Consider the following 23,218-nt stretch of genomic DNA (forward strand, 5'->3'; position numbering starts at 1 on the left):
CTGAAGCGAATTTGATAAAATTTGGTATGAAGCAAAATTCAACTCCAAGAAAGGTTATGACAACCAACACCCTAAAACACGTGCGAAGGCGTAGGCGACTACTAGTTTTTCTATATATAACTTGGTCTTGCAAAGAAAGAGCACAGTAATGTCCAATAGCAAAACATTTAGACAGCTTTGTATCAGCCGCTGCGAACTACTTCGAGTATGTAAATCGCTGTTTTAGTAGCTCGTCTACTTCCAATACCGGCTCGCGATACGATTGCAGTGCAGACAAACTGCCTGCGTCGGAGAGTATACGCGTGGTTTATATACAAATCTAGTGAGTTAGTCAGTTAGTGTACGCGGAGATTTAGTGCTACCTGTGCTTGACTACGACTGGATTACCATCTGGACGTTCAAGGTAAATAATTTAGTTGTAATTTAATTAGTCCTGATAATAAAAGTATACAGAAATGATGTTCCTGTGGTACCATGGACTTTCTGCCTTCTATCTGACTGGCACTTTACTCAAGGACTGAGCAAAGTACCAGCTCTTAAGTCACCAGAAATTTGGAAGGGTTTCTTAGAAAATATACATTACTTGTTTTATTAAAATTTCGTTCATCAATCGTTCATCTATTGAAAAACATTAATGCTACATAATAGTGTGTTTTGGTTTGAAGGATAATCAAAGTCACAATAGGCTAGCCCTATTTATAAGCACATTAAATATAGAAACATCAATTCGCAAAAGATTCGAATGAGAAAAATTGGCAAAAAATTAAGTAGGCTCTTTTACTGAAATATTGTACACAGTCTAAGTTAACATATAATAGTTAACAAAAAATATATACTATGAAACGTGATCGTAAATATTCGATATATTAACAGAAAATTAACATAATATCCCGATTCAAAAGGCAACCTTAGAAAACAGCTAAATATCTATCACTATTTATTCGCATTTATAGGGATATTACCATTTTTAATAGTCTACTAAGGTAAAGCATTTGAATATCATCGTAATCTATACTCAAGGTCTCAATAATACGTCAATCAAACAAACGGCCTAAATATTAAATATAAGTTTATTGTTATATGACGTCATGATCGATATTGGAATCAGCGGCCATTTTTGAGGAGACTTGCAAATGCCAACTGCACCACACAGAATAGGATACCAGTTAATGATCAAGGTCAAATATCCTCCCGACCTAATAAGCCTTTGGGGTGGTGACTCCTACGCGATCGGAAAGAGTGAAGCAGGAACAACGACTTTACGTTCTCTCTGACACAGAAGCTAATTCTTACGGAGTATCTTTTGGACAAAATACTAAATAACACTTTATTGAACTAAGAATCCAAGACCCAATCTGCGGCATAATATGCTAGCCAGTAGACCAAAGAGACGTATTTAGTAGATAGAAGGTAACAATAAATGTTTTAAACTGTAACAATATCCCGACGAAGGCCGCCTTGTTACTATCACTAGTGTTGAAACCGCATTACATTCGATACAGGTTTTATTTAATACCGATTTAAATTTTATGCTAATGTCATATTTTGAACCTGAATATATAATGCGCTAGTATTTGCCCGCGGCTTCTCTCGCGCTGTTAGGCAAAAAGTAAGCTATGTCCTTTCCTGGAGCTAAAGTTTGCTTCATACCAAATTTCATCAAATTCGGTTCAGCGGTTTGGTCGTGAAAAAAGCGTCAGACAAACAGACAGGGTTACTTTCACTTTTATAATATTAATATAGATAACTGATACAAAAACTCAAAGAAAAAAATGTATCAGATTCAGTCTTGAGCTTTGGTTGTCTTCATTAACAAGACAAGAAAGAAAAATAAGAATAACAACAACAGTGTGCAAATCCGTCTGGCAGGCATGAATATGATTTGCATGATGAGTAAGCCAGTGCTACAGACACAAGGGACGTAACATTCCCAAGTTCCCTGGTTTGATAGCGCATTGGTGGTATGTCTAATGATCGATATTTCTTACAGCGTCAATGTATTGAGGCAATTACTTACAATTAATTGGGATATTACCAGTGCTCCTGACAATTACAGATCGAATATCAAATGGGAACAAAATAAAAACGTTATGTTATCGGCACATGAGTTTGATGACTTTTATCCAATCAAAGTTTTATACAACTGGTAGGCAATTTTCTGGTGAGCCCATTAAAGTAATGGTTTGAACAGGTATCGAAAAAAATAGTTTCAATCGTCTGAATTCGCGATACGATCCCGAAAGTCGAAAGTAAAGAAGTATTCGGTTATCTGAACATAATTTCATGGAACATTTACTTTACCATCTTAAGCGAAACTTATTATTTTCCTTTCATAGCTGAAGAATTTTGATAGATTTCCTATAACCGGCGAATAGAGGCATAAAGCTCGAGGAAAACTATTTATAGTTGGCATAGAACTTCAAAACTATGTAACAATATAACCGACCAGGGACGTACGCGTGTTTTTTTTAATCGTTCATATTATTTTTCTACGTAGTAATAGTTTGCGTTGATTAAATATAATACATATATATAAAAAAGATTATAAAACATAACTACTAGAAAATATATAACCGCGTGTAATAGTACCAAGAATGCTGGCGCCATTCTCCAATTAAATTCTAACCCCAGTTTTTAAGTTAAATATTAAATAGTTCTATCCAATTTATTTGTGGTGAGGCTGTGTGAGAGATCGCCTGGGTAGGTCCCATCCACCAATAACATATTCCATCACCAAGAAACTATACTTGGTTTTGTTGTGTTCCGGTTTCAAGGGTGAATGAGCCAGTGTAACTACAAGGATAAATTAACGTTTTTTTTTTTTTTTTTTTTTTTTTTATGGCATAGGTAGCAAACGAGCAGGAGGCTCACCTGATGGAAAGTGACTACCACCGCCCATGGACATCTGCAACACCCGGGGGCTTGCAGGTGCGTTGCCGGCCTTTGAGAAAGGAGTAGGCTCTTTTCTTGAAGGTTCCCATGTCGTATCGGTTCGGAAAAACCGCCGGCGAAAGCTGGTTCCACAAAGTGGTTGTGCGAGGCAGAAAATGTCTAAGAAATCGCGCTGTTGTGGATTTTCGGACATCAAGATGGTGCGGGTGAAACTTAGAATTTTGACGAGATGTCCGAAGGTGAAATTCAGCAGCCGGGATTAATCCGAACAATTCCTCGGAACATTCCCCGTGAAAAATTCGGTAGAAGATGCAGAGTGATCCGACATCTCTACGCAAAGCCAAAGGATCAAGGAGATCGGAAAGGGCTTGATCGTCGATAACTCGAGCCGCTCTACGTTGGATGCGGTCAAATGGAAGGAGCTGGTACTGGGGAGCACCCGCCCAGAGGTGAGAGCAGTACTCCATGTGAGGCCGAATTTGCGCCTTGTAAAGTTTTAGGCGATGGGCCGACGTGAAATACTGTCTCGCCTTGCTGAGCACGCCCAGCTTTTTTGAAGCCAATTTGGCTTTGCCTTCCAATTGACCGCGGAACTGAACGACGCTCGAAATATCAACGCCAAGTATTCCGATACTACCTGTAGCGGCTATCGGAATGTTCTCAAATCGTGGAGATACGACAAATGGTGTTTTTTTAGCGGTTAACGCGCAAACTTGCGTCTTTTTGGGGTTGAAATGGACTAGATTTAGCCGGCCCCAATTCGAGACTTCGTTTAATGAAGACTCGATTTCAGACACAAGTTTGTTCCGGTTCTCTTCGACGTTTTCCCGAGAAATATTAGCGCGGCCGGTGTATAAGGTGTCAACGGTACTGTCGTCTGCATAGCAATGAATGTTCCCGATTTGCAACAAATCATTGATATGCAGAAGAAACAGAGTGGGTGATAGAACGCAGCCTTGTGGAACACCAGCATTGACGAATTTTAAGTCAGAGCATGCACCGTCGACAACGACCTTGATGCTCCGATCTGCCAAAAAGCTGGTAATCCAATTGCATAATTTCCCGGGAAGCCCATAGGAAGGAAGCTTCGAAAGAAGCGCTTTGTGCCATACGCGATCGAAGGCCTTCGCTATGTCCAAGCTGGCTGCTAATGCCTCCCCCTTGCTCTCAACTGCTTCAGCCCACCTATGAGTAAGGTAAACTAGAAGATCACCGGCTGAGCGACCCCGACGGAAACCGTACTGGCGGTCACTAATCAGCTGATTCTCCTCTAGGTACCGCAGGAGCTGGCAGTTAATAAGGGACTCCATTATCTTGGAGAGCAAGGAGGTGATGGCTATAGGCCTATAATTGGACGGGTCTGAGCGGTTGCCTTTTTTAGGGATCGGATGCACCAAAGCTGTCTTCCAGGAATTCGGGACGACGCCTAATGTGTAGGATTGCCGGAAAAGACGCGTTAAGACCGGTGCCAACTCGGGAGCACATGTCCGTAGCACGATTGGAGGGATACCATCGGGTCCGCTCGACTTTTGAATGTCCAAGGAAAGAAGTGCTTTACGAACTGCACTTTGCCGGAATTTAACTTCCGGCATCGTGGTATCACACCGCGGAATTGTTGGTGGAGATTTTCCTTGGTCATCCAGAGTCGAGTTCGACGCGAAGAGAGAGCCTAAAAGATCAGCTTTCTCTTTCGCGGTATGGGCCAATGACTCACCGTCCCTGTGCAGAGATGGAAAAGAGGGCTGACAGAAATTCCCTAAGACAGCCTTAGCGAGAGACCAGAACGCTCGTGTTCCTGAAGGGAGACGCACCAGTCTCTCGCCAATTCTGCCAATGTACTCCGTCTTCGCCCTAGCAATCACGTTTTTTGAGGGACCTAGAGGCAGAGTTATATTCCTTTTTGAATGCGCTGGTATTTACATCACGAGACGCAGATGCATTAGCCCAGGTTTGATAGCGTTCCCACTTTCGGCGTGATGCCGTTTTGCAGAAACGACCAAACCAAGGCTGGGACTTGCCACCGATGGGTACTGCAGAGTAAGGAATGAATAGTTCCATACCCTGAAGCACCACATCGGCAACAGAGTCAGCAGCAGCGTTCGGATCATCCGGCGAGAAACAAATCTGCCCCCATGGGTACGATGCAAAAAAAGACCGCATCCCATCCCAATCTGCTGACTTGTAGTGCCATACTCGGCGGCACCCAACAAAGCGAGGCCGTGAGTACCGCACAACCGGCACTGTACTCCGGATGAGACAGTGGTCAGACGTGCCCAGAGGGGGATCGACGATAACCTGATAGCCATCCGGATGCGAAGTCAGCAGAAGGTCCAACAGGGAAGGTGTATGATCCTCCACATCCGGTATTCGCGTTGGCGAGTTGACCAGTTGTGTCAGATCATATGCTAGAGCGAAGTCCAGAACAGATCTACCCGCATGATCGGTGGTGCGTGAGCCGAGCCATTCTGCGTGGTGAGCATTAAAGTCACCCAGAATAATGATCTCTGCGGATGGAATCTGCTGAAGCACGGAATCTGTAGCCATTTGGACGTGCTCAACCAGTCGGTCGGTTTCGGCATTACCGCTATGGGACCTATAAAGGCACGCATAGATTCGCGGATGATCATCGCAGTCTACACGTAGCCAGATAATCGATAGGTCCTGTCCTTCAAGGCTGCTGAGGCGTCGAGAACAGATATCATCTCTGACGTAAACGCATACCCCAGCTCGTGGTATAAAAGAATGTTCCAATTTGTACCCAGGGTACGAGAGAAAAGTCGTATCGGCAGGAGAAGATATCTGGGTCTCGGTTAGAAAGAGCAAGGCCGGCTTCGCCGTTTCCAGATGGTAGTGAACGGCGTTGAGGTTGGAGTTGAGTCCCCTTATGTTGCAGAAGTCCACAGCGAGGGTGGTAGGGGTTGCCTTATGATGCCTGCTCCGCTTGCCCCGAACAGTGGCGAGCGCAAAATTGCCCCCCCCAGAATTCGGAGGGCAGCCTGGGCATCCCTGCTCAGGCGGTGTACGTCCTGAGCATGGATGCCCAGAGAGGGATTCTCCACCGCTGTCGCTGATGGTACCCTCCTGGGGTAATTTAACCAAATTCTGCACAACCATCAAGTTTTGGGGGGGAGGGGGATTGGGCCTCCGGAACTCTCACTTACCGGACGAAACGCGGTAGCATAGCTACCACTTTACGCCGATTTTAAGTGAGAGAGTGGTACTTCCCCGGGCGTGCCGGCCCATTCGGCTGTAACCCGAAGGTATACAGCGTGGCACTACCACTTGAATATAACTTAGTTACTAATGTTGATGGCCCAGTGGAGATGCAGGGAATGATTAAAATTTCTAACAACGCCAATTTTTATTGGCGTTCCGATCTATTTAAAATTTTGGAGCTAAAGACGCCTTTCGGGATTTTTTTGACAAAGGAATGCTCAGTATCACAAAATATTTACGATAATATTATGTATATATACAGACAGCAACATTGATCTCTTTAATAAAATCAGTTATAATCATCGTATTAATACAAGATGTGCCGATAAGCTTATAAAGGCAAGTTACCGACTACACAAAGTCCATAAATAAGGTATTTTGTGATTGTGGTAAAGTATTCGTTTCTTTAAAATAATTCTGCAGAAATTTGTAATTTGCCGATTAAGTAATTCCTGTAAAGATTACACTGGCTCAATCTTTAAACCAGGACACAACAAAAATGTGTTGAGTGCGAGAATAAGACACACTTACACAAAGCCTTATTCCAAGGCCATTTTCTTTTATTAATATACATTTTACCTTACCAATGAAGAGTTTATTGACTTTGACTAAAAGTAAACTTTACTCATAAGAGCTTAGATAAAATCTAATGTCATAAGAATATCATGTCTAAGCGAGCGTGACGTTAAAGCTTACCGGCGCTCCGATAACGTCATAAGTTAACTTATCACATTAGATATAAACTTGAACCTCAATAAAGGTCAGAGGACATCATTATATGTAATAGAGATATCTCGTTCAGATGACCTTGACCTTAAGTCTGACTGGAATTTTGTTATTACTATAGTTTGGTTTCTTGGCTCCCGAAATCTAAATCTGTGTCTGGATGACTGTCATTTATTTATTTCCTCATTTAGTTATTCATTCATTCAAATAGAAGTACAGATAAAAAACAAAAATACTCATAATACAATTGTGTATGTGTTAGAAGTAAATAATAAATAAATGTATATTGGATAACATCACATACATTACTCTGATCCCAATGTAAGTAGCTAAAGCTTTTGTGTTATGGAAAATCAGAAGACAGAACGGCACCAGAAACACCCAGACCCAAGACACCACAGAAAAATTATGAACTTTTTCTACATTGACTCGGCCGCGAATCTAACCCAAGAGTGAGTACCCATGAAAACCGGTGTACACACTACTAGACTACGGAGGTCGTCAAGTAACAATGTCCCATTACAGAGCATTGCTATACCTATTCCTTTTGAATCACCCAAATTAAGCTTAAAGCTCATGACGATAGCCCATTGGGTCCAGGATCGATCCTACAACGGTTTTGGATTTTTTTATAAACTATTGAACTGTATTAACCTGTACAATTACTACAATTATATAGCCTTTTTTTAAATAAAGGCTGGATTAAGGGAAGGGATAGCCTCGGGGTTTCTATACGGGGCGTCTTACAATATAAATTTTTAAAAGATATAATACCCCCATACAAAGTAACATTAAAAATGTATGTATGTGTACATTGTACATTAAATTTTTTTATCAAGCATCAAAACAATGGAACAAAGGTTCTATAAGAATCCAACATAAATTAATTCGTTTTAATTATTGAAACAACTGACTTTTATTTGGAAATTGATTAGGGACCATACGTGGCCCCGGGGTCTCCGGTCTTCTAAATCTTTAATAGATATTATATCAAACAAATATTGTTTTTGATATTCAAATTATTTCGAAGTTATCATTGTTTTATGATCTAATAACTTCGCGAAACGTCGCGTCGCCTCGCTAAATCCTACAAACAGACAGACAGTGATCGTAGAAATGCACTGTTAGATTAATGTTTGTCGCCTTGCAGCTTAAGGACTCATAATTGCAAAGGATTACACTAATGTTGTCTTAAATTTTCGCGATTATTACTAGACTGACTGTCTACCCGTGACCACGAACACTGCAAAGTGCTCGAAACGTCGGGATGTTTTAAAAATAATTAATATACGCGATTCATCCGTTATAATTAGTTTTATTTAAAGGATTACACTACCAAGCAATCCGCATGTTAGATGAAACTGAACAGCCGCCTTCAACGAGCCTCTTTTTTCTTGCTGGAAAAACGCATTACGCGCTTCCCCCACGTGATGGAAAGTGGGGGGGTGTGTGGGACTCCCCGGAGCCCTGGACGCCTAGTGCGCCCAAGTACGCCGGGTTTACCCACTAAAAAACCAGCGGTACCCTCTCCGTCTTTCGGCGGACGCCACGGGATCGCTTACGCATGCTACGGTGAACCTTAAACCAGCCTGAAGGAACCCCTAACCTTACTATTACTTTACTTTTCAAGATCCGAGAATTAGTTTATACAGCTAAAAGTAAAGTAAAGTAAAGTAACATCATCTAAATGCCTGCTGGACTAAGGGTTGGGTAAAGGGACTGGCCTGGGTTTGACTCCGATATCATCGGTTAATATGGCCATCTCAACTCATCTCATACAGATAAAAGTAAAGTAAAGTTTACCTGTAAATTTCCCACTGCTGAGATAAGGCCTCCTCTTCCATTAAGTAGAGGGTTTGGAACGTATTCCACCACGCTGTTCCAATGCGGGTTGCTGGAATGCACATGTGGCAGAATTTCTATGAAATGAGACACACGCAGGTTTCTTCGCGATGTTTTCCTTCACCGCCGAGCACGAGATGAATTATAAACACTTGCCTGGCTTTAAACCCGAAGTCATCGGTTAATATGCACGCGTTCTAACCACTGGACCATCTCAGCTCATCTCATACAGATAAATGCTATCTAAAAATAATTGGCATTCCGATTTAAACTTATACACAGTTCATTAAGCTTAATAGAAAAGCAGTCATGGATTCGTTATGACGTCACAAAGGTTTTCATAGACGACGGAATACCTTAACCCTTTGACCAGAAGGACTAATCACTTTATCCCCTGGATATCGCCGATCGGACTTGATTAAAAGTCGAAACGCAAATGAGAATAGCGTCTCTAATCAACGACTCGGATCATTTTCCGAAATGGGATGCTGCGATGAAATTATCCTCTTGGAAAAGATTAGATAAAATCATCTACAGGATTTTGAACTGATTAATAAATTAATGGCGTCTGTTATTGTTTGTCAATCAGAAATTGAATGTCCCTCTCGCCGCTGCTCTCTATTTCCTTGTGAGTGTATAATACATATACTGAACTCTATTGTGGTATGTATTTAAGTCCATTATTATTTTTTTATTTAATTGAAATTTATTATAGACTAGCGACCCGCCCCGGTTTCGCACGGGTGCAATATCTATATTCAATATACCACAGAATTTGCTTATTTACGACATCACATTTGATACTTCGAAAATTACCACTGTTTCTTTACTATAATGTCAATGTATTGTATACAAAAACATTCCTTTCGAATCACTCTATTTTCTTTTTCTTTTTTTTTTTTGGTATAGGTTGGCGGATGAGTATATGGGCCACCTGATGGTAAGTGGTCACCATCACCCATAGACATTGACGCTGTAAGAAATATTAACTATTCCTTAAATCGTCAATGTGCCACCAACCTTGGGAACTAAGATGTTATGTCCCTTATGCCTGTAGTTACACTAGCTCACTCACCCTTCAAACCGGAACACAACAATACTGAGTACTGTTGTTTGGCGGTAGAATAACTGATGAGTGTGTGGTACCTACCCAGACGGGCTTGCACAAAGCCCTACCACCAAATAAATATATCTCTATTTATTACAAAAATCCGCAGCAAAATCAGTTGCGTAATTTTAAAGATCTAAGCATACATAGGGACAGACAGCGGTAAGCGACTTCGTTTTATAATATGTAACTAGCGACCCGCCCTATGGTACCTACTAAATATACTAAAGAAATTGTTTATTTACGACATCACATTAGAAACTTCTATAATTTTCAGTGTATCTATACTATATTGTCCATGTATTATGTACAAAAACCTACCTCTTGAACCACTCTATCTATTAAAACAAACCGCATTAAAATCCGTTACGTACTTTCAAAGATCGATCTTTGAAAGTACGTACCTACAGACGGTAAGCGGCTTTGTTGTATACTGTGTAATTAACCATCAATTTTAAATTCCCATCAACTAGGCGTCCCGTGACATATTTACTCAATAATTTACATATCCAGTGCTAGCTTGCATTCTTTCAAAACGTCTATTATAGTAGAGATTTTGTAGTATCTCTAAGAACTTCACTCGACCCACACAAATAAAAAGAAGTTTTCTTCACCTCTGCATGCTGAATGAACTAATCAATTAACTCAATGTTGCTTATGATTCAGTTGGCCTGGTCCTTCAAATAAGAATGAGAGTCTTTTCAGCGAATAAAGCAGAAATATAAATTAATTTCGGTCCTATCTCGACGTAGCCATCAATCTATCATCGTATCAGGTGCAGGCATCGGTTTCACGTAATGAACCCTGTCATAATGATCCCAGCGCGTAATTTGTTTGCGAACATAGTAACGACACTTTTGACCAAATTTTATGTCATATTTTACAAGTGATAGTTTTTTGGGATCCATTTTGCGGCGTTAATTGATCTGCTTCAACTAAAATTTGAAATTATTACAATGTCAGGTATTTTATTCGATGTTAGTACTAGTAGTGGTTCTTAACTTACCGCGCTCAACTGTACAGCGTCTCGTCTTCGTCGTAATCTCATCTTCATGAGATAGATAGATAAAGATGTAGATCTGATCTTCCGCACCAGCAAAGCTTAATCTAATAGACTTAAATTTATTAATTGATCGTTATCCATTTGACAGCGATTCGGTAATAATACCGAATCGCATCGCAATATATATATATATAAGAATATAAGATATATAAGAATATTTTTTGACTTTGACTTTGCAATGTAATATATTATACATAATGATATAATAATAATCAAATGAACCTAAAATTTGAATATGCAAATAAAATACATTAAAATATTGTTAAAAAAAATAAAAGTACTCATCTGTGTAGAATGCATATAATAGAAATAGTTCAATACGATAAAATACGCACTATGTCGGATCGTACAGACGTGTGCATCATACTAGTTGAAATATTAATCATTTCAATAATACCTCTGAATCTGCTGTGAATTATAGTGTTAAAGCTTCAATTTGTGTACCAATGTCATCCAAAACTATCGTGCACAAACAGTGTTATGAGTATAACGTAAAGTACCTATGACACAACTTAGATGTAGCATCGGCAAAACTCCTAAAACCGATCACATTCCAATTAAGTACGCTATCCCAAATCATCAATATTTATTTCTTATGTGAATATGATCTTTACAAACGTAATAACTTGCAATATCATATGACCTAATATACTCGTCGATTTGACACGTCGATTTACGTGCACTTGTTTTCTTGGGTTCAACTGACACGAAAATCTATAGCGACGAATAGCGTCGAATGGCGCGATAGGGAGCTGTTTCTATTGGTTGTATAAATCGGCATTCATCGGTTTTATTGAATTTGCTGATGCTATATCTAAATTGTTAAAAAATGTAATCCATAATGTTGTTTTACTAAACATAAAACATGTCTTTCTGAAATATATTGCTTGTACTTCATTCCCCCGTAGCTAATAAACAAACTCATATACAAGCGAAAAGAACAATTGACGTGAAAAAGGAATAAATTGAATAACGACGCGTGACAGCTGTCAATTGTCAGCCGAACGTGTCACGTCACGACGTGACGTCGGAATTCGCGCATCGACTGTCAATGGAAACAGTCCGCATTACGAGCTTCAGACTAAATTGTCTATAATAATAATCTTGGAGAACACAGTTTATCTAATTATGAAATGTATAAAAAACTAGCGACCCGCCTCGGCTTCGCACTGCTGATGCTAAATATATATATATATATATATATATATATATATATATATATATATATATATATATATAGTATATTTGAATTTGTTTAGTAACGACATCACATTAGAAACACCAAAATTTTCAATGTCTTTATTATATTGTCCATGTATTATATTTGATATACAAAAACCTTCCTCCTGTATTTTAAAGGTCTAAGCATACATAGGGACAGACAGCGGTAAGCGACTTTGTTTTATAATATGTAACGATGACAAACAGAACACAGGTGAGAATCGCAAGACAAATTCAACGCCAGCATTGTTTAAGAAAACTTTTTTTTAATAACTTTATTTTCAGTTCTTTTTACATAAATGTAAAAATAACTGAAACGTTATTTCATAAATTTATAAATTATATTTGTTTGCAGTCAGGTTTATTTTTTTCTTTTATTATAACTTAAATAGCACGAGTACGTACTGCGATATTCCCGTTTTTATACTGAGTAAGCCAGTGTAAAAATCATACACGAAAGTAGTAACATATACGGAGTTTTTTTTTCGTTAATTGCCATAATAATTTTAATATACATGTTTATGCATATATACTTATATTTAAAAGAGTTTTAAAATATTGTTTGTTGGAATGAAGGTCGGGGATCGTTGATAATAACATTATTATAAAAAAAAACACTGGGAGAATTCTTTAAGCCGCACCGTTTCGCTAATTTCATATAAATTAACATATACATATATAACATTACAACATAATATAATATTAAACATGTTATGTTAGTATGTTTATAAATATCCTTAGCTCACAAAACACCCTTAAAAAATCCTTCGGTATTTATACGGCGCATAAGCGAAATATATATTTCAAATCCAATATAAGCCTTTCGGGATTTCCTCGGATTATTTTTGATTATTTAAAATGGTTTCGACTGTAGAGTACATCAATTCATTTTAAATACCTATCCTGTATCAATCGGATTACTTTATAATGGATAGTCGCAATCCGCATAGTATAAATAATGTACCTGAATACATACCCAATAAAGTTATAAAGTTTTTATCATGAACTAGGAAGGTTATTATAATATAAGTAATGAGGTCATCTATTTTGTCAAATCTTACTGATATCTCTTATCTCTTTCTTACGTTTAAGATTGGATAAAGATAGAAAGTATTTTTGTCTTATCAAATTAGTTCAACTATGTACCACAGCATTGACACATTTATTATACACAGAATTAAACTAGAAGTTTACAATAAAATTAAATAATTCTTCTTCATCGTATCATTGCATAAAATCTTGATTTCTGAACGCTGATTCTTATATTAAAACTAGTAGTAGCCCGTGGCTTCTCTCGCGTTTTAGTGTGTTGGTTATCATGAGTCAGACAAAAAATAGAGTCCTTTTTTGGAGTTCAAGTTAGCTTCATACCAAATTTCATCAAATTCGGTTCAGCGGTTTGGTCATGAAACAGCGACAGACAGACAGACAGCGTTACTTTCACATTTATAATATCAGTATAGAAATGTAGATTAAATAAAAAATAAAAATAAACAATGACTTTCCTTGGCAACCTTTGATAGTTTGTACCACGCATCACATATTCCAACAGCAAACAGCAATACTAAACAATACGGAACGCAACAGTACTAAGTTCTTGTTGTGTTCTGTTTCAAAGGCAGATTAGCAAATAGGTGTTTCGAGGTAGAACAATTGATAAGAGAATGAAACGCCATCTTTAAGTAATAGATGTAATTTCACAACATGTTTCCAACTCACACTGATGCAGCGAGGTTTTGTCGGCATATCGTAATAAAAAATCCCGTTGATGTCCACTAATGGACAAGATTTATTTTCTTTTTCTATTTAGAGACGATTTAGAGTCTTTTTCCGGTTCTCCAACACTAGTCAGTGCAGTCTCAGGTATAGATTTTTATCTACAGATGCATGTTTAATCGATTTTACCAGCAACGCCATCCTAACGTCATAGATGTTATTTCATTTTTTACATTTTCGCCGTACGTCTAATCACTAACTCCTTATTTACAGATGACGTCAATCCTCGTTCTCTTGCTGCTCGTGACCCAAATCTACAAGGCAACTAATCTACCAAACCATTTGAAAATATCCACAAAAGACCTAACACCAGTTACTCCACTAATCATCGAACACCCGAAGCCAAATGCGATACCAGAAACGAAGACAAGGAAGAAGAAAGGTCCAACAATACCACTGTCGTTGCAGTTCCAACACCAATACTTGGTTCCAAATCTACATGTGATACCATTAGGTAACGTCCAACATAGTGGGCACGATGGGAACATAACGCACACAAATTTGTACCAAGTATTGATACCATTTCATAACTTGGTCCCAGTTCACGACTTGACAGTTATCCCTTTGCACAGAGTTAGCGAGCAAAAGATCTCGTACCGGTTGAATGATGAACAAGAAGACGACCGGTACAGGAATCCCTTGGGTGGTTATGGAGTCGGCTGGAGGTTCGGTGGTCACGGCGCTGGCCACGGATTTCATTATTCGTACGGTTAAAATTATACACAGTTTATTTTAATGTATTAAATTATTTATTTTTAATATTTTATCTGACTTTTATTTCCATGTCAGAACAAAATAGGCATATCTGTTCCTAATTTCCTTAATACATAGTATTTACTAGTTACTCTTCCAGTCTTCGAAGGATAGGATAAGGTTCTACATGAAGCGTTTATACCGTAACGCATCATATAACTTTATTACGCATTATTACGGATTACGCAGCGCAAGACATTTTTCCGACATCTTTACCAACTATGGTCATATTTTACCAATTTAATATACCCAATTTATGAACACAGCCTTACTACTCACGAATCAATCCGTCTATTAGTGAAAACTATATGAAAATCTGTTCAATACTTTTGAGTTATTGCTATCATATATACAAAGAAACAAACAAAGTGAATTTCTATTATGATAATATGTATTGATCATATTCTTCAATGTTTGAATCCATAATCTCAATTTAAGATTCACGTATCCTGCCACTGGGCCAACTTGGCTATGTGAAATGTATCTTTTAAATAAACATAACTGACTAAAGTTTGAGACAAGACCGACAAGTTTCACCTACCTCTTGAGTGTGTTCCTTAACATGTTAACATTAAGACGCGACGGACATATAAAATGTTTTATTCCCATACACTAATGCACTCGCTACAATAATGTGCTCGACGCTTCACATTAAGATACCTGCGAGGAACGACTCGTCGCTGCGACGTGTTCAAGAATTCTTTTTATAACGCTCTCAGTAACGTTTGTTGTTTGAGATAACGACAAATTGAATTTCTTTATTTGAAGAGTAGGCGAACAAATGGCCCACGTAGTTATAAGTGGTTACTTGTAGTGTAGGCTCTTAGGTAATACATACCCACGTTGACACTGCCATCCAAATATACCTGGATATGGATTGTTGGTAAAAAGTGTGGAATTAGTACTTATATTCAGGATACATATATTACACACATATATAATTGCATTTAACTAACACGACTGTATTTTTAAATGTTTAAAATGTGTAGCTACTGAGTTTCGTGCCGGTTCTTCTAGGTAGAATTTACTTTCCAAACCGGTAGTAGCTTCACTGCTGCTCGTTAAAGCCTACCTGAATAAAGTATTTTTTTTGATTTTTCATCCTTTGTATAATCCCAAGAGGAACCAGCTAACTACACTTGACTTATGAAGAGCAAAAGCATATGGGCAGCTAATTTGGGCTGATTATTCTTTATTAACTCTTATAACACACGAGATATGAGACATAGAAAAATTCAAATTAATTTATGGCTTGCTGACTCGTCCAACAATCTATACAATTTTCCACTCCTCATTCCAACAGTCGGCTGCTCCTGTAAGACCTTTTGTCTTCCTACCTCTGGAACAAATGTTCTCAGCTAATCACCTTTATACCGTATGTGTTTTTCCTGCAATAGTATTTGTTTTAATTATGATATTTTTACCGAACGTTCTATGGCCTCATTTAAATTTGTTTTCAAAAATATCTTTAAAAAAATGTATTCTTGTTCTTTGCTGCTGTCACTTACTAGACGCTAATTTATATTTAATACTAGCTATACCCGACCGCTTCGCTGGGCATTAGTCGTAGAAAAATATTTTTTTAATTTTTAATTTTGTTATTAATTACTGATAGAATGTACAAATAATCAAGAAACATGCGAGCTCTAATCAAATACTTAAAAATTATTTCATTTAATATTCGTCAATGATGTTCTCGATAGGCTGCAGATTGGTCATAACACCCATAAACTTATTTATCAAGATCATATCTTCTTTTTTTGAATCCGGAAACAGATATGATTTATGAGAATGTTTTTGTTGGTGTAATCTCGATGTAAAGTTGGTACGATGAAAATTTTAATTAAATTTCTATAGTCTAGAAAAGTTTGTATCACACAAAAACGTCCTCTATTATCCGGTTCAATCAAATATCGATTATTACATTTACAACCTTGTCATCTGTATGTATCACGTAAATTAATGTACCCTTTGGCTTGAAGTTTTGATTGGTTGCATCGAATGTAATTTAATCGTTCGTTCACGACCATAGCGTACATGTCAACAATGAATTGTTAAAACAGTTGACGATACTTCAGAATATGGTTGGATTAATTATCTCTAATAATACGATACGCATAAAAATCTAACTCTTCGATGTCATAGAGCCTGTCGTGAGATTATTTTGATACAGTCCGAGATGATATCCATCTTCTGCTCGTATAATCATAATTGGATAATCGTAATAATTGTCATACGATTGATATTTTTCAGCGACACCTTGATTGTTTTTGTGTCGCTTAGTGATAACAATACCTCGTTATGTAATTTCTGTACTAGCCCAGTCATATTAGGGCTTTCACCTCGGAATGAAAGATAATAAGCTGCAAATTGGTATGAACCTTTGTTTTGTCATTCTAAATGTTGTCTCAAAAGTCACAATCGTTATCGTGTCCGCGTCTCAAGATATTCAAGGTCAAAGGTCACAAAAACCGGTTTTTCGCGAATATCTGGCTTCCTATTGGTTAAATGAGATTTGCATTTATTATAAAAGTTGTAGGCTATAAAATTCCCTACAACTTTTGTTTAAACTTTTTTTTCATATGACCAACCGTTTTGAAGGTAGAGCGCGAAGAGTGCACATCGTACAGTCATATACGGCCTAATGCAAGGTCAAGCGTGAGTTATGGTTATCAGTACGTTATAAAGTCAATTATTTACTTGGAAATTATAATTACTAAACAATGCCCATTATTTATGTACTAACTATTAATTATTTATATTTAATTAAAGTAAGTAACTTGATTATTTATATATAATTATTCATATTTAACTATTTAAGTATAAAATATTATTAATTCTGGATTATATATTTTAGTTTTATGTTAAGTTAAAATGATAGTAAGAGTATATATTTTACACATATTTTTATTTATTATTAAATACGGCATAATATACATTTATCAAAATGTGAGTTCAAATATCAAAAGTATCTTTGTTGATTTTAATTGTAATGAAATTGGAAATGGAAGCTAATTATCTTCTTCTTCTTCGTCGTCTTCTTCTTCTTGTCGCTCAAAAATGTTCGATTCATTGTCATCATCGGCTGCTTCATCGGGATTACTTGGATACAGTGAAGCGTTGAGGCAAGCTTGCACTGGCCGCAAGCTAAAGAACATTGTAGCCCTGATTTTCTGCATCCACAGCAGGAACCACAACCATTTTTGCAATTGCAAAATATTACGTTTAGTAGTTCGGCTGGTGCTGGAGGTAATAACGTTCGTATGGGCTCCAGGATTTCATTTTCAAGCATCCAGCCGATGATGACAATGAATCGAACATTTTTGAGCGACAAGAAGAAGAAGACGACGAAGAAGAAGAAGATAATTAGCTTCCATTTCCAATTTCATTACAATTAAAATCAACAAAGATACTTTTGATATTTGAACTCACATTTTGATAAATGTATATTATGCCGTATTTAATAATAAATAAAAATATGTGTAAAATATATACTCTTACTATCATTTTAACTTAACATAAAACTAAAATATATAATCCAGAATTAATAATATTTTATACTTAAATAGTTAAATATGAATAATTATATATAAATAATCAAGTTACTTACTTTAATTAAATATAAATAATTAATAGTTAGTACATAAATAATGGGCATTGTTTAGTAATTATAATTTCCAAGTAAATAATTGACTTTATAACGTACTGATAACCATAACTCACGCTTGACCTTGCATTAGGCCGTATATGACTGTACGATGTGCACTCTTCGCGCTCTACCTTCAAAACGGTTGGTCATATGAAAAAAAAGTTTAAACAAAAGTTGTAGGGAATTTTATAGCCTACAACTTTTATAATAAATGCAAATCTCATTTAACCAATAGGAAGCCAGATATTCGCGAAAAACCGGTTTTTGTGACCTTTGACCTTGAATATCTTGAGACGCGGACACGATAACGATTGTGACTTTTGAGACAACATTTAGAATGACAAAACAAAGGTTCATACCAATTTGCAGCTTATTATCTTTCATTCCGAGGTTGACCCCTTTTTTTACCTAATATGACTGGGCTAACCGACAATTACAGCTGTGACTTCAGGAGCTATGGAAGCTTTAATACGCCTTTTATGCTCTGCGTTCTAACTGCATTGATAATTACTTTGAATCATTTGTTTTTTCACTTTCTAGAGCAGTTTTAGGCATAATCCTAAATTTAGCGATTATTTCTCGATTAGTTGTGGTACTGTACATGCATCGAAGATCATTTTTTTTCTACGTTGTCCGTGAAATAAATGTAGAGAGATTGGGGATTTTATTTAGATACTGGAAGAAGTGAACCAATCATATGATACACTTTAAGCGTAGACGCGAAATTATTGTATTGTACAATATTTATTGCTCCAAAAGATGTCATTTAAAAGCATGAATTGTAATTTCTAATATACTGAAGGAAATATTTAGACTCCTTAATAGTTAAATAGTTCTTAATAGTTCCCGTCACGTAGGTAAGAAGAGGTTCTGGTGATTCAACCAGTTGTGGTAAATACATTTTACCAGTGGAGTAGCATATACCATCAGTTTATTTAGCGTGACAATATGGGCATACTATATTCATTGAACCAATGATCACATCGGGATTCATCTTGTTATCATAACCTATATAGTAATTGAAGGCTGATTTATTGAGATTGGTTCTAGTTCTTGACTTAGTCTATTTTAATCGTTCATCATCCAGTCGTTGGGCTTGTCAGGTTTATCAGTATCTCTCGATAAAGATGCTTGTTCGAAGATCTGGAACTTGATCATTTCGTTGACTAACTGTTTTGGCAGCTCTTAAAGTAGAAATTCGAATTCTATTTGTTTCTAAACGTATATCTTGTTGGCGTGTTGTTTCCGTAGCTCTTTTGGATGACGCTACGCATATATTGTTGATATTCCGATCTTCTATTTCTTCAATGGCATGGTGGTTTCAATTTATATAAATAAGTTGTTTTTTTTTGGTTATGTGTCTTACGTTTACATTTTATACTAAAGATTCATTGTTATTGGAGTTATGAGTATACTTACCAATTATGATTATTGTTTACTTTCTTATAATCAGAACAGCTAATCACTTCTTCCCATATATGTAATTTATAATAATTATCTCATTTTAAAATGACAATTATTATTGTTGTGATTATTTTATGTTATTTATGGCGGAAATTATGTTAGTTGTTATGCTTTTTGAATAGATTTTCATTTTTTATTTCATATTTTATAATTATCGGTTGATCGGAATATAAGTGCATCGTGATACACGTAAGGGCCATCTGTTGGTTATTTTTAATGATACGGATGAAATAATTACTTTCTCCATAACACAATAGATAAACATACCAATTTTCATAATGATCGATCAAATAGTTTCTGAGTTTATCGATGACACACATACAAAAACATCCTTTTGGCTATCTATATATACTTTTGCTATAGATCGCCTATGATTTGCGCAAGTACATGTTTTTCCTGTATGCCAATTTTTATAAAGATACAGACACACAAAAATTTCAAAAATGCTAAAAATTAAGTCAGTCAAAGAACACAGTTATGACGAATTACGACAAAAATAAGTGTACAGAAAGACTCTAGAGATTTATATAATAGTACTTATAGATTTAGTACTGACGTACGATAGCTTTATTATTAGCGTATTTTATGTATAACTTTGGTGTTTCTGTACCGATTTCTATGATTTTTTTTATGGAATAGTTAATACTGTTAACTTTTGTAATTTGGGATGATTGAGAGTGCTATAATCGTAGAAATAGACAAATATAATCAGAAAGCTTCGAACTACTACGCTATTGGGAGTGACACGTGTTATTGTGAGTGAACCATAAAAGATAGACATAGGCTGTCATGGGATATTTTTTGTATAATTTTAAGGAGAACATTTTCGTAGTACATGATTTCTATGTAGCTTTAACCATTAAGGCTAAACACGCGACGGAAGCTCAAAATATGGGGTAACTTCTCCCGTTTTTCAGACATTTCCCTTCACTGCTCTGCTCCTATGGACTTTAACCTGATGAAAAGTATACTATAACCAGCTCAGGAGTATGAAAAATAATTGCACCAAGTTTCGTTAAAATCCGTCGAGTAGTTTTTGTTTTTATAACGGTTATATGGACAGACAGACAGACAGACAAAAATTTTACTGATTGCATTTTCGCCATCAGTATCGACCCCTGATCACCCCATGATAGTTATTTTGTAAAAATATTTCATGTACAGAATTGACATCTCTACAGATTTATTATAAGTATAGATTAAATGCATGTCATATCTGCATCAGGAGAAATGTAATCAAATGTATTTTTTTATAGTGATTCTGTTTAAAAAACCTTTGTAAAATAGATAAATAAATAAAGCACGACTACCAGTGTACACTTCCAAATTCCCGACATGGGGCTGTTGTTGTAACTTTTCGTCAGAGCAACCTGGGCCCTGAATTCGGGCTTCGGAATCTACGGCCTTATATCGAGAAACTAGACAATGAGACCGTCAACTGTATCGCATAATAGAAGCACAGTCTAAAAAACCCATATTATTTCTTATGTTGTAAAAGAAGTATGGCTTAAGTAAACTTTTTATCGGAGAGATTACTTGTAAACAGTCAAACACACAGCCTATCACAATACAAACACACAACTGTCCTGTGAGAAAGCGAGCTTCGATTAAGAACGTTTGCCCGTTCGCCGTCTCAGCTGATTGAGATTTAATTGTGCGTGCAAAGCACGTTTTAGTACGGCATACGAGACAAACGTATTTATTTATACAAGCAAATTAACTTCATAAATCCCACAAATGAAATTTTTAATAAATTTAATAACAAAATGATATTAGCACTTAAGACGGTTGCATTTACTCGAACGTGTAGTATTTAAGGAAGGTTTTTCAACAGCAATTGACATGAGTCTGTATGTGTGTATATAGCGGCTCGCGCATGCGCACCAGTCTCGAACCACGTGTCGTATCCACTGGGCGACGACGGGTCATTAATATGCAACGTTTGCCGCTGAGTTGGAGATACCCCGTTTCAAGACTACCCTTCACTCTGTCCCGACATTAGCGGAATTAAACCTCAGATTCATCTATACATGTAATAAAATTGGAGTGCCCGTTTGTAATATTCAAATAACTGCTTTTCAGAAAATGCATATGTATACATACACGGTATATATACCGTAATAACATTTTAAAAAAACATCTGTCTATCTGTTTGTTTCGACTGATCTCTAGAACGGCTGGACTGATTTTTACGAAATTTTGGGATAGTTGATATATTAAGGAGTAACTTTGGCTACAAGAATAACTATTTATAATAACGTGCTCGAAGTCATGGGCACAGCTAGCAGCCAGCTAAGCATACATAGGGACAGACAGCGGTAAGCGACTTTGTTTCATAGTATGTACCTGTTGACTTCTTAGCTTGATATACATATTAATTTCAATAATTGTATTTAAGTCACATGACTTTGTGTTTTTTAAATGTTAAAAAGAGTAACCACTGTTTTTTTTATCGGTTCTTCTCGGTAGAATCTACTTTTCGAACCGGTGGTAGCTTGTAAAATGACGATTCAAAAGTGCTTGTAAAAGCCTACTTGTATAAAGTTTATTTTGAGTTTGTAATGACGCGAAAGGAGTTTGTGAGTTTATTTATTCGTTACGATTACGTAACGTCGTATCAACCTCCTCAACCGACCATCGTTAAAAATTGTATACACATTCTCTGGGGTATAGAAAATGACATAAAGTACCCAATGACCCCTAACATATGAAAAACTCGCGGAGGGAAACTATAGTTGACATGAAAAAGGCAATATCCATTATTTTATATATAAAAAGGTAAAACCTGCATTTTATCAATACCGATTGGAGCATTTATAAATTACAATATTTAAATGCAAAGATAAGATATTTTTATCTTTATAAATGCAATTGAATGCATTAGTGTCATAGCTGGTCTAAAGATGTTATGCTTATTAGATTTCGAACCCGTCGCGTTTGTTATGCTTGGTCTGTTTCTTGGGCAATAATAATCATCAGATCAGTTAATATAATTTCATAGTAAATTAATAACGTAGTGGAAAAGTTGTAGTTACCTATTAAAAATAACTTTTAAAGGCTTTATTGTATTGGTTTCTTATAGTTCTAGAGTGACGTAAAAATGTAGGATAAGGAAATTGTAGAAATGAAAAAAGAAATACAGAAGGCCATTAAAATCCCAAGTCATCTATCTAATAGCTACCACCCGTCATATGTTCTACCATCAAACAACAAAAGCTTTGTAGTGGTCAGGTTTGAAGGGTGTGACCAATGCAACTACAGTCACACGGAACATCATCTTAGTCCCATGTAGATCTTTGTACAGTCACTTACCATCAGGGGACTATTTACATTAAAAACCAACCTATTACATGGATAAAATTAATAATATACTTGTTTTATCGGTTCGAATACCAGATGGAAATGAAATACTTACATGAAAGGTAAACAAACAAAATAATACTTAAATGTTTTATTAAAACTAATTATGATTTAAGAACTCAATTTAACTAAACAGATCCAAGGTGCG

The 23,218-nt window shown here is 36.5% G+C and overlaps 1 protein-coding gene across 1 annotated transcript in view; it reads left to right on the plus strand.

Annotated features, from left to right (window-relative positions):
* Positions 1-272: 272 nt before the first annotated feature.
* LOC124535926 (CD209 antigen-like) overlaps positions 273-23,218 on the plus strand; it is a 35,639-nt gene continuing 12,693 nt past the window's right edge. The window contains exon 1 of the mRNA XM_047112327.1: positions 273-403. The gene's annotated coding sequence lies outside the window, so the exon portion shown is untranslated. The remainder of the gene's footprint in view (positions 404-23,218) is intronic.

This window comes from Vanessa cardui, chromosome 15, assembly GCF_905220365.1.
Source record: "Vanessa cardui chromosome 15, ilVanCard2.1, whole genome shotgun sequence".
NCBI classification, from domain to species: domain Eukaryota; kingdom Metazoa; phylum Arthropoda; class Insecta; order Lepidoptera; family Nymphalidae; genus Vanessa; species Vanessa cardui.